This window comes from Sturnira hondurensis, unplaced genomic scaffold, assembly GCF_014824575.4.
Source record: "Sturnira hondurensis isolate 20B ecotype Veracruz unplaced genomic scaffold, ASM1482457v3 Scaffold0008196, whole genome shotgun sequence".
Classification (NCBI taxonomy): Eukaryota; Metazoa; Chordata; class Mammalia; order Chiroptera; family Phyllostomidae; genus Sturnira; species Sturnira hondurensis.
The window spans coordinates 28,331,307-28,342,410 of record NW_028080827.1 but is presented as its reverse complement, the minus strand read 5'-3'; the positions used below and the strand labels follow the sequence as shown (position 1 = coordinate 28,342,410).

At 41.4% G+C, this 11,104-nt stretch overlaps 1 pseudogene; it reads left to right on the top strand.

The window, feature by feature from the left end:
* The first annotated feature begins 1,113 nt into the window (after positions 1 to 1,113).
* Positions 1,114 to 9,288, top strand: LOC118992509 (cyclin-Y-like protein 1; annotated as a pseudogene).
* Positions 9,289 to 11,104: the final 1,816 nt, after the last annotated feature.

Genomic DNA, 11,104 nt, shown 5'->3' with positions numbered 1-11,104 from the left:
GTCTTCTTATTACTGTCCCCTGCTACACAGCGTGACATGGCCTAGAGGTCAGACCATTCTGACTGCCCCATGGGGTCCTCTCACCAAGCCCCACAAGCCCTGCGATATCTCCCTCGGGGCTTTGGTGATGTCTGACAGTTCAATCAGTGGCTCGCCCTCAGATGATTCCTGGATATCCAAAGAATGACACTTCCAGACAAGGTTATCTGCGACAGCCTGCTCGTCCTGGGAGATCCCTTTAAGTCCCCTGACTAAACAATTATAGCGATGATGACCCACTAACAGAAAACAAAATTCCTTACGTTCCTCTGGAGCTTTATGTTTGGGCAATATGGGACTGTTAGAGGGATGGCCTCGGAGAGAAGCTAAAAACCTGGTGCTTTCTCAGCTCCAGGCCCAGTATGAAAGACTTCTGTATCTGTATCATAATATAAGCCTCACTTGGACTTTCCTCTGTAGAGTGTGCCGCATGCTGCATGTTAGTCAAAATCTGACAACTCTGTTTCCAGGAGCACCTTTTAGAAGCCTCCGGGCCTTTGTCCCTGAAAGTACTTCCCCCACCAGCTGCACACTTCATAGTCCAATCCAACACCCCTCCTCTGTAAGGCCTCCTGGGCCTCGCCCCCTCTCCCCGACTGGCAAGGGGCTCCTCCCTCTGTGATCCTATAGTAAGTAGCTCACACCTACCTCTCTTGCAGCCTTTACACACGCTCTCCGTGTTTATAATTAGCTGGGCTGTCTCCCCAGTTAGATTCTGAGACTCAGAGGGAAGGAATTTAGAGCTTAGTCATTTGTATCAGCTCAGAATAGTAGACACTCAGATGTTTGCTAAATTCAACTAATTCCAAAATGAGCATTTTTAAACCCAATTTCCCCCAATTCACTCTCTGTATGGAGGCACTGCCCTATATAAAATGTAAAGTGTTACAGGAACAAATATAAAGGACACATGGACAAAACCTAGGGGGGTTGGATGTGGGAGGGAGGTGGGAGGGATGGGTGGGTGGGCTGAGGTGGGAGTAAGAGACAGAAAACTGTACTTGAACAATAATTAAAATAAAATTTAAAAAATGTAAAGTGAATCACTGGAGCATTAAAAAAGGAAAACTGGACATGGAGCGGCTCTTATTAACCAAGTGGTATCAGGGAGCAGAGCTGGTACAGAGGCAGCCAATCCGTTTCCTGCTCTTTGCCTTCAGAGACAGCAGATGCTGCCAGTCCCCTGGCCTTTCTGGGGCTCTGCAGCACGAGGTGGGGTGCTGCTTGTTTGGTTCTCCATCTGCTCATCTAGCAGGTGTTCTAGACTCTGCTAAGTCAGTTCCTGCTCATTCAACTGCTTCTAGTTTCCAAACTGCGTGGTCATCTCTCATCCTGTGAGGTTGCCTCACACATAATCTTTGTTCTTTGGCTTTATCTTTTTTAATCTCTCATTCCCTTCTGATTCTTGTGAACATTTCAGAGGAAGGGGATATGAAGACATATCAATTCTACCACATGCAATCAGACTTCTCTGAACTAGTGATTTTAAAATACAAAGTTATAAATTGGAATTAATAAAACAATATTATTAATATAAATTATTGAAGAAAATATTCTAATAAGATTTTTAAAACTTTATGTAACTCATCTCTGATCCTAGAAAAGTATAAGGCAAACAGCAAAATAAAACTCTCTTTTAATTCAAAGAGAAAGAACAGTGGAAAACTATAAGAAAAAAGATATCTTATTCTGAAATTTCTAAATTCACTCTCCATCTTTATGAATGCTATGCTGCATGAAGAATTCACTTCTAAATAGGAAGGTTAATGAACATACACAGAGTAACTACAACTTTGTCTTGCAATAAGAGATAAACTAATCTGAATACAAAATCATCCTCTAATCACATTACACAAGAAATGTAAATGAAACAGAGAATCACTGTAATAAGCAGGATGTTTCAAGTGTAAATGGAGGCTCATGAACTAAATAACAAGGAATAGGAAAAAATAAGTCATGGGAAGAGAGAAAAACAGGAAGTCTGAAGACCCCAGAGCTAGAGCCTTCTGCCACCAACAAGAGGTGTCCGAGTTGGCATCATCTCTTAGCTTCTCTGTGCAGCATTTGTCTCTTCCAAAGACAATGGGGTTGGACTTTACCATCTGCTTCAATTTTCAAACTGCCACCCCAGGCACCTGCCAACTGTAAGGCACACAGATGCCTACTCTTTGGAGCCTCCTTGCTTTTCAGGACCCTCCTTGCTTTTCTTCTAGCTCACTTGGTTCCCCCACTTAATTCCATCCCCAGCCTCTCTTTTAACCCCATTGGTTAGGTGGGTGACTGCTGTTCCTGTCTCTTGATTCACCTGAAAGGATAACGTGTCTGACTCACCCTTGAACAATGTTCTCTAGGTTGGGCTCTGACTGCTACACTAACATCCCAGCTATGCCCATTTCATTCACTTGCAAGTAGGGGAAGGAGAAGGATTCAGACCATCATTTCTCAGTTCTCTTTCAGTTCTGGAATTCTACAATTCCATCAGCATGACAGAGCCCGAACAAAGTTTTCTTTGGCCAAAAAAATATCCGAGCTGTGTTTGACTAGCATGAAAGATGGTAGATTCATCTTCAGCAGGAAGGCAAGGATTTTTAGTTTTTAGTTCTTACTGTTTTTCTGGTTAAAAACAAGTCAGTGTTGCTACCTTTAAAATTGCTCAAAGATGGAAGTATAGGCAGGCATGCTTCACCTCCTCGCACAACTACAAAAAGAAATTATAACTAAACCTCAAAATAATACCCAGAGTTGTCAGAAAATCAAACTGTATGGAAGTCCAACAACCAAGAATTTAAAGAAGCCACATTCATCTAGACAGGTGTCTTTTATAGGGAGTCAAAGCAGCTCTACCTAATACACAAAAGCAAACACAGGGTGGCTGCCAAATTGAGGAGACAAAAAAAAATGGCCCAAATGAAAAAACAGAACAAAACCCCATAAATAGAACTAAAAGAAATGGAGATAGCCAACCTATCAGATGCAGAGTTCAAAACACTGATAATCAGGATGCTCAAAGAACTCATTGACTATAGCAACAATGTAAAGGAAGAAATGAAGTGAAATAAAGAAAAATCTACAGAGAACCAACAGTGAAGGGAAGGAAGCTGGGATTCAAATCAATGATTTGGAACATAAGGAAGAAATAAATGTTCAACCAAAACAGAAAGAAGGAACAAGAATTCAAAAAAATGAGGAGAATATAAGAAGGCTCTGGGACATCTTCAAACATGCAAACATCCAAATCATAGGGACATCAGAAGGAATAGAGGAAGAGAAAGAAATTGAAAACTTATTTGAAAAAATAATGAAAGAAAACTTCCCTAATTTGGTGACAGAAATAGACATGCAAGTCTAGGAAGCACAGAGAGTCCCAAACAAGTTGGACCCAAAGAGGCCCACACCAAGACACATCATAATTAAAATGCCAAAGGTTAAAGATAGAGAATCTTAAAAGCATCAAGAGAAAAACAGGGAGGAGTTTTTCTGTAAAACAGGGAGGAGTTTTAGCTGTAAAGGAGTACTGATAAGACCATCAGCTGATCTCAAAAGAAACTTTTTAGACAAGAAGGGATTGGCAAGAAGTATGTATTTGAAGAGATGAAAAGCAAGGACCTACAACCTAGATTACTCTATCCGGCGAAGGTATCATTTAGAATGGAAGGGCAAAGAAAGTGCTTCCCAGACCAGGTAAAGCTAAAGGAGTTCATCATCACCAAGCCATTATTACATGAAATATTAAAGGGACTTATTCAAGAAAATGAAGATCAAAACTATGAACATTAAAAAGGCAACAAATTCACAACTATCAACAACTGAATCTACAAAGAACCAACTAACTAACTAAGCAAACGACCAGAACAGGAACACAATCATAGGTGTGGAGATCATTTGGAGGGTTATCAGCTGGGAGAGGGAAGGGAAAGAACGGGGGTAACGGTGCAGGGACTAAAAAGCATAATTGGTAGGTACAAAATAGGGGGATGTTAAGAAGTGTATAGGAAATGGAAAAGCCAAAGAACTTATATGTATGACCCATGGGCATGACCTAAGAAGGAGCAGGGGAATGCTGGAGGGAGGAGGTAGTGGGCAGAGAGGGGCAAAGAGGGAAAAAGGTGGACAACTACAATAACATAATTAATAAAATATACAAAAAATTCTTCATAGACACTTCATTTCAATTACTTCTGTAATGGAGAGAAACTGATGCTGAATGGAAAAATGACCTCAAAGGATCTTAACACCAGACACAAAGCTGCCATTGCCACACATTTCTTGGAATGAAGCCACATCTATCAAACTTCAGTTCATGTAAATGTTTATTGACATGGAGCTTTTGACAGGCATCAATCTGGCTGATAGCTTTTTCCTGTTAAATCCCAAGTTGCTTTTGCTGCTGAGAGCTCTTAATGACAAAAATGAGGAAGTTGTGTTTGCAGAAAGAGACAGACACTTTGGGCTGGATTTCACCTTGTCTCTCTTAGCCTACCCTTAATAAATAGGGGCAACCATGACAATATCTATTTGACAAGTAATAATTCTCGAACTTGGAAGAAATCAGGGCATCTGAGAGAGATTTTTTATTATACTTCAAAAAGGAAGTAACATTAGCAGCACAATTTACGATAGCCAAGAGTTGGAAGCAACCTAGATGCCCATTGGTAAATGACTGGATCAAAAAACTATGGTACATTTACACAATGGAATTCTATGCTGCAGAAAGGAAGAATGAACTCCTACCTTTTGCAACATCATGGATGGAACTGGAAAGCATTATGCTGAGCGAAATAAGCCAGGTGGTGAAAGACAAATACCATATGATATCACCTTTAACAGGAATCTAAACAACAAAACAAACAAGCAAGCAAAATATGACCAAAGACACTGAAATACAGAACAGGCTGGCAGGGACCAGAGGGGAGAGTGGAGAGAATCACAGGGAAAAGGGGAAGGACTCACATGAACAAGTATAAAGGACACATGGACAATAACTAAGGTGGGGGCGGAAATGGAAGGGAGGTGGGGAGCACTGTGGGGGGGGCAGGGCTGGGAATATAAGAAAACTGTACTTGAACAAGAATTAAATAAAAATAAAAATAAATAAATAAATTTTAAAAACCTTTAAAAAAGGAAGTAACATTTATTGAACATATACTAAGTACTAGGCACTATTTTAGATACTTGAAAATGATCACTTTAATTAAAATAATTTCTTTAATGAAAATTACCTCTTGATTCTAATGACAATCTTTTGAGATAGGTAATAGTATCCCCATGTCATGAATAAACTAATTCAGCTCAGAGAAGTACATAAGTAGTTTAAATTTACTTAAGTGGTGGGAAGCTAAGATCTTGCCCCTCATCTATAAACTGCATTTTATTTACTTCTGGTATGTGCTACAGACCTTTAACTTCAATTCAGCAAAGGATAATGTGCATATGGAAAAATAAATCACAGAATCATATAATTTTAGACCTTGAAGAATCATTCAAGGTCACTTAGTGCAATTTCTTTCATAGAGGAAACAGTCCCACAGAGGTTTAATGACTTGCCCAAAGTAATGCAATTTCTCTCATGTTATAGATAAGGAAACAGACCCACAGATGTTAAATGACCGGCCTAAATTACATGGTTCTAACTGTGCAAATTGTGAAAATATTTCTTGATTGAAGTATTAGGGCTTAAGATGCAAGCCTTTTGTAGTTAATTGAAGAAGCAATGTCCTCAATCAATACAAACTAGTCCATTTGCTTTCAAACAACTGAGGTTGTAAAAAGCCCCAGGTGGGAAATTCTAAGATAACCCAAAGATACAAAGCTCTATGGGGTTTAAGAAATCTTTTATAGCAAATCAAAGTCCTCCAAAGTATAACTGTTTCTATCTGAGTCAATATGTGGCTGAGCAAATCTCTCTGCATCTAGAAGCAGCCATGGAGTCTGTGTTTTCAAAGCTATGAATTCACTCAGCATCGGGTCAGTAGGTTAGCAGAGATGGTGGGAAACAGACAGGAAGGAGAAAAGGGGGGAAGATAAATAGAAAGGATGCATCTACCTAGACATTGGGGCGGGAGGAATCAACTCCGCGTATGTATTCATCGGTATAGGAATGATTTTCAATATAAGCTCACATATATTTGCACTTCTTGACCATGGGTCAGAGCTGGAACAGACTTGGGTCTGCCCAGAGAAAATTCAGCCTTAATAACCAAGCAGTTAGCCGATCTCAGTTATATTTTACAGGCAAAAGCAAACATATAATAGACTTCTCTTCCCAAAATGCAAATGCTGTAATGTAGCCAAAGATCATCTACAATTTTTAAATGGTTAAGAAGGACATTTTCTTTTTGGCTTTTATGAGCTTAAACTCCAAGGTCCAGATAGTTATTTAACCAACAATACTCAGGAAAAGGAACTTATCTTTTGGATTTGGGCTTTGAAAAGCTTGGGCACAAATAGTGCCTAAAAGAGGAATAAACATGATTCATAAAGGTTGTCTCATGTGGTTAATCCTCCCGGAAGTCAGCAGAGGACTAGATTGTCCACAGATGTTTTTACCAACTTTTTCTTTTGGAGGATCCAAGTAGGTGTGACTATTTTGAAGCATCTGATTAAGTTGTCTGCCTACTGAACCTGGAGGACTGTGGACAAAAGCTGCAGTGGAAAGATAATGCAGCAACTTGAAAACTATCAAGGAACATTATCTGATGCACTTGATTTTATGCAATCAACTCACTGGAATACAAGTTTTATTGTAAAATAACTGGAGCCTAAAAGATGTAGCCATCTCATGCTTGTTTGTAATGTAATGCCTCAAACAGTAATAGTATCTCTCTTGGGTTCAAGTTAATCTACTTACCAGATCCTCACTTGGACGTGTACTGAAAAGGCCAGCAAATGGAAAGGGAAAAAAAAATCACACAATATAGACTAACAACATTAGTCCACAGCATTACACAAGTTTTCTCAAGAATGTCTGGTTATATTGTGCAATCGCCTTCACCCCTTTGACCAATATGTGCTGATGCATTCAAAATAATTAATAACGGCCTGGCTCAAAACTCTTTGTTCCACTTGTACTGAATAGGAAGCAACTCAGCCTGTCCTCATGGTCAGGAAAGGTCTGGGACTTGTCAGAAGCCCCTGACAGGCTGACCTCAGCCACGCCTCTCCCAGGAAGTGCTGTCGGGATGACTAATGCAGAAAGTCGTGGCAATATAAAATGCTCTCCGTTTAAAACTTGTATAAAAGTCAAGCAAGATAACGCTGAAAGTATTAACTATTCATTTTTGAAAACCTTTACCTACTGGCATCTTACTTAGTAATAGAATCTTCCTCATTCAGATAATAATTACAAGAATATTTCCATCTATAGCTAGCAGACAGATTGGGTCTCACTTGCCTCCTTGGGTTTCATGGAAGAGTTGGAAAGACATTAGGAAAATGGTTGTTTTTGTATAATTTTTTAACTTAGGGTTTTTTAATTTTTACCCATAAAAGTTGTTGCTTATTAATGTTATATTTCCTTCATCTCAGCCCTACCGACATCTAGAGTTGGATAATTCTTTGTTACGGGGCTGTTCTGCACACTGTAGAATGCTTAGCAGCATCCTGGCCTCTACTTCCTGGATACCAGTAGCACTACCTCACCACTCAGAGTTGCGACAACCAAAACTGTCTCCAAACATTGCCAATGTCTCCCTGTTGAGAACCATCCAATGTAAAAGCTTGGCTCAAGGAATCCTGCTTTATATAAATATGTTCTGAAAAAATAATATGTGGTTGGGGGGGGATCTGTCAGAACAGGAAAGGGGGCAGGGAGGGACCATCAGTGTCCATTGCCTGTTGCAGGGCACTGATTAGGCAGCTTTGTTCACAGACCAACAACAATGGAACCAGACATTGTACCACCACTGCAGTGGCCCCTTTGGGGACCCAAGTGTTTAGTAACCAAGGGCTGGCCAGAAACATTGAATTTTAATTCTAAGAAACACAAGCTTCTTAGCCACATTCACTCGGTCCTTTCTAAACCACAGTCCTCCCCACACAGCTGAAGAAGAACACCTACCTCATTGCTTCCAACCACATGGGACCAACTGGACAGCCACAGTACCAAGTTCATGGCTTCTCATTTAAAGGAAGCAAATGAGAAAAATCGTGGTGTTTTAAAAGGAATTGCTTTTTTAGATTTAGACTAATTAACTCAGGAGAAGGAGAGGCAGCAGTGGCCCAGGAGACGGGCAAACTGCAGGCCAGGCTGCACCTATATGTGGGGCTGGCTGCACCAAGGTCTACCACGTGGTGATCAGGGACAGAGTGGCAACAGCACCATTGCCCACTGCCCTGGAGCCCCTGAGTTGGGCTTTGAAGGCAACGAGAGTCACCACCAGCAGCACATCGGTGACTGGGAGAGTTAGCTTTGGAATCAAACCCATCTGACCATCTGAGGACAAGCATAATTTTCCTGAGCAAATCTCACGTGGATGTTCAAGAAAGGAGGAAGAGCAACTATGGAAACCGTGCATCTCCAGGGCGCCTTACCAAAAAGTATAGCTTGTGTTCAACAACACTTCTAGATGACAGCTCAGGCAGCCAGCATAATCTTAGAACCACAGTAAAATGTGCGACTTCAGCAATACATTACCACATAAAGAACAGAGATGCAAACAGATCCTCGAGTAATTTTGATGGGAGGTCACATCCACTCACAAGAGAAACAGTTCCAGAGGGACACATTAAGCATGACCCTGAACACAAATCTATTTATGGATTTGTCCAAACCCTTTTTAGTGCTGCCCGGCTAACAGGCGAACGTACAATGGTAACTTCAGTAAAGGCTCTTAACGAGATCGGTATTTGTTCCCCTAAGTGGAACAAAAGATTGTTCTGGGAGCTATTCTCTGTGCCACCAAGGTTTGGGACAATGAGGCCGCATGGAATGTGGGCGACTGCCAGGTCCTCAAGGACATTGCGGAGGAGGACATGAATGAGATGAAAGACATTTTGGGGAACCACTTCAGTTTACTGTTAATGTTCCTGCCAGTGTTTATGCCAAATACTACTCTGACCTTCACTCCATAGCAGTTAATAACAACCTGCCTTTTGTAATTGCTTCTCTTAGCAAAGGCAGAACACAGAACAGAGAGGCCGTTCCCAGACTGCGCAGAGCTGCCGTGAGAAGGTCTCAGTGCTGATAATTTCACTGGTATTCGGTGCTCTAAAGCCCCCTGCCTTAAGGGAGAAATGAGGGGCTGTGTGTAATATCACGAGCCCCTCATCTGCTGGGACTGGGGAAATGGCACCTCATCTGCTCACATACCAGCAAAGTTCGTATTTTCACCTAAAAGGCAGACATCAAACTGAAGAGACTCGCGGATGGTACAGGCTGTGCTCCCAGGACAGAATGGGACCTTGTCAAGGCAGCACACGCCTTGTCCTTTCAGTGCAGACAGAGTCACAAAAACTGCCCCACAGATGCTCGCTGACAATGGAGGCTGACAACTGTGAACCATGTGACTTTAACTGAAGTTTAAATTTTGAGATTTGAAAGACACTAACTATATAATTGTATGTCCTTCCTATTCTCTGAAATTCCCTTGCCAAAAAAATAGAAAGAAAGAAAAACAACCTTCCCCCCAAAAAAGAACCTTTCTCCACTCTCCTTGCATATCCCTTTACAGTCGGTGCAGTACTGCCATTAAACTACGGGACGCCTAACAACTCGCAAAGCCACTTCGGAGCAGACTGCTATAATTGTTAGCTGTTCCAGTCTTCTTCCTACATATCACTGAAGCTGCTAGTCATTGTTGGCCATTAGCTTAAACCAAAAAGCTGCCGAATAACTCATCATTCAGATTCTTTGCAAGCACTGCTTATTAGCATATTAACATGTCTGGGATAGCAAGAGAAAGATTCAGCCATTGATTATCTACCAAAAAAATTGTTTTGGAAGAGATACTTTTATTAAAAATCCGAAGGAATCCAAGTTTGTAAAACGTGTGGGTCACAGGCAAGAAACTTGTCATTTTTGGCTCCAAAGCAAATTCCTTTTAAGAACAAAACAAAGTCAACAGGTCGCAGAGGCTCCTTTACTTTGGGTTGGCCCCTTCAAGAAGCAAATGTATTCAGCACCAAGGCTTGGCCAAGAAGGAATCTCAACTCTCCATTCAGGGTTTTCAAGACAACTCGGACGGGGCAGTCTTAGCACCTTGCTATCCGGGTCTGAAAGAAGAGCCACTTTCCCGGGCACCAGGGTCTGCTGGGAACACTCGCCTGGGCAGAGTTTTCTGGCTACCTGTGCAACATCCAGCCATTCGTTCTCTCCTTTACTAATAAAACCCCAGTTGTGTTGGATGTCACAATTTACCTAACAGTTTACTTTTTTTTAAAAAAGCACTTTCTCAAGCTCCCCTTGCAGGTGGGGTGGCCATTTGACCCAGTTCCAGCCAATGAGAGATAATAGAAAATTATTAGGTGGGGCTGCTAAAAGTCTCCTTAAAATAGAGGGAGATTAATTACCTAGGTCTTTCCCTGTGTTCTATCTTAGTTCTCTTGCTTGGAACAGACATCATACAAAACATGAAACAGCCTTCTCACAACCAGGAGGCAACAAGCCCATGGTTCCTGGTAGAGCTTCTATACCATCAATGATGTATTGGTTTCCTTCAGCTGCTATAACAAATTATCATAGACTGGCTGGCTTAAAACAACAGTGATTTATTCTCTCACCGTTCTGGAGACCAGAAGTGGGAAATCAGGGAGGGCCGTACTCTGGGGGGGCTTTAGGGGAGAATCCACTCCTTGCCTCTCCCAGCTTCTGGTGGCTGCTCCTGGGTTTGTGGCCACATCACTCCAATCTGCATCTGTAATCACATTCTGCCTCCTCTTCTGTCCGTTGAATTGTTACCAAACTCAAGGGGTGCTCTGCTCTGGGTGCTCTATTCGAGAATGAAACATTGGTATCGTAAGATAGTTTTATTTACTTGCAGCAAGTAAAGGAGACAGGGAATTCATATCCAAAGCTCTGCCTCCCTGAAAGGAGCCTTATCCATTGCTTATATACACTGTTCAGTTCATT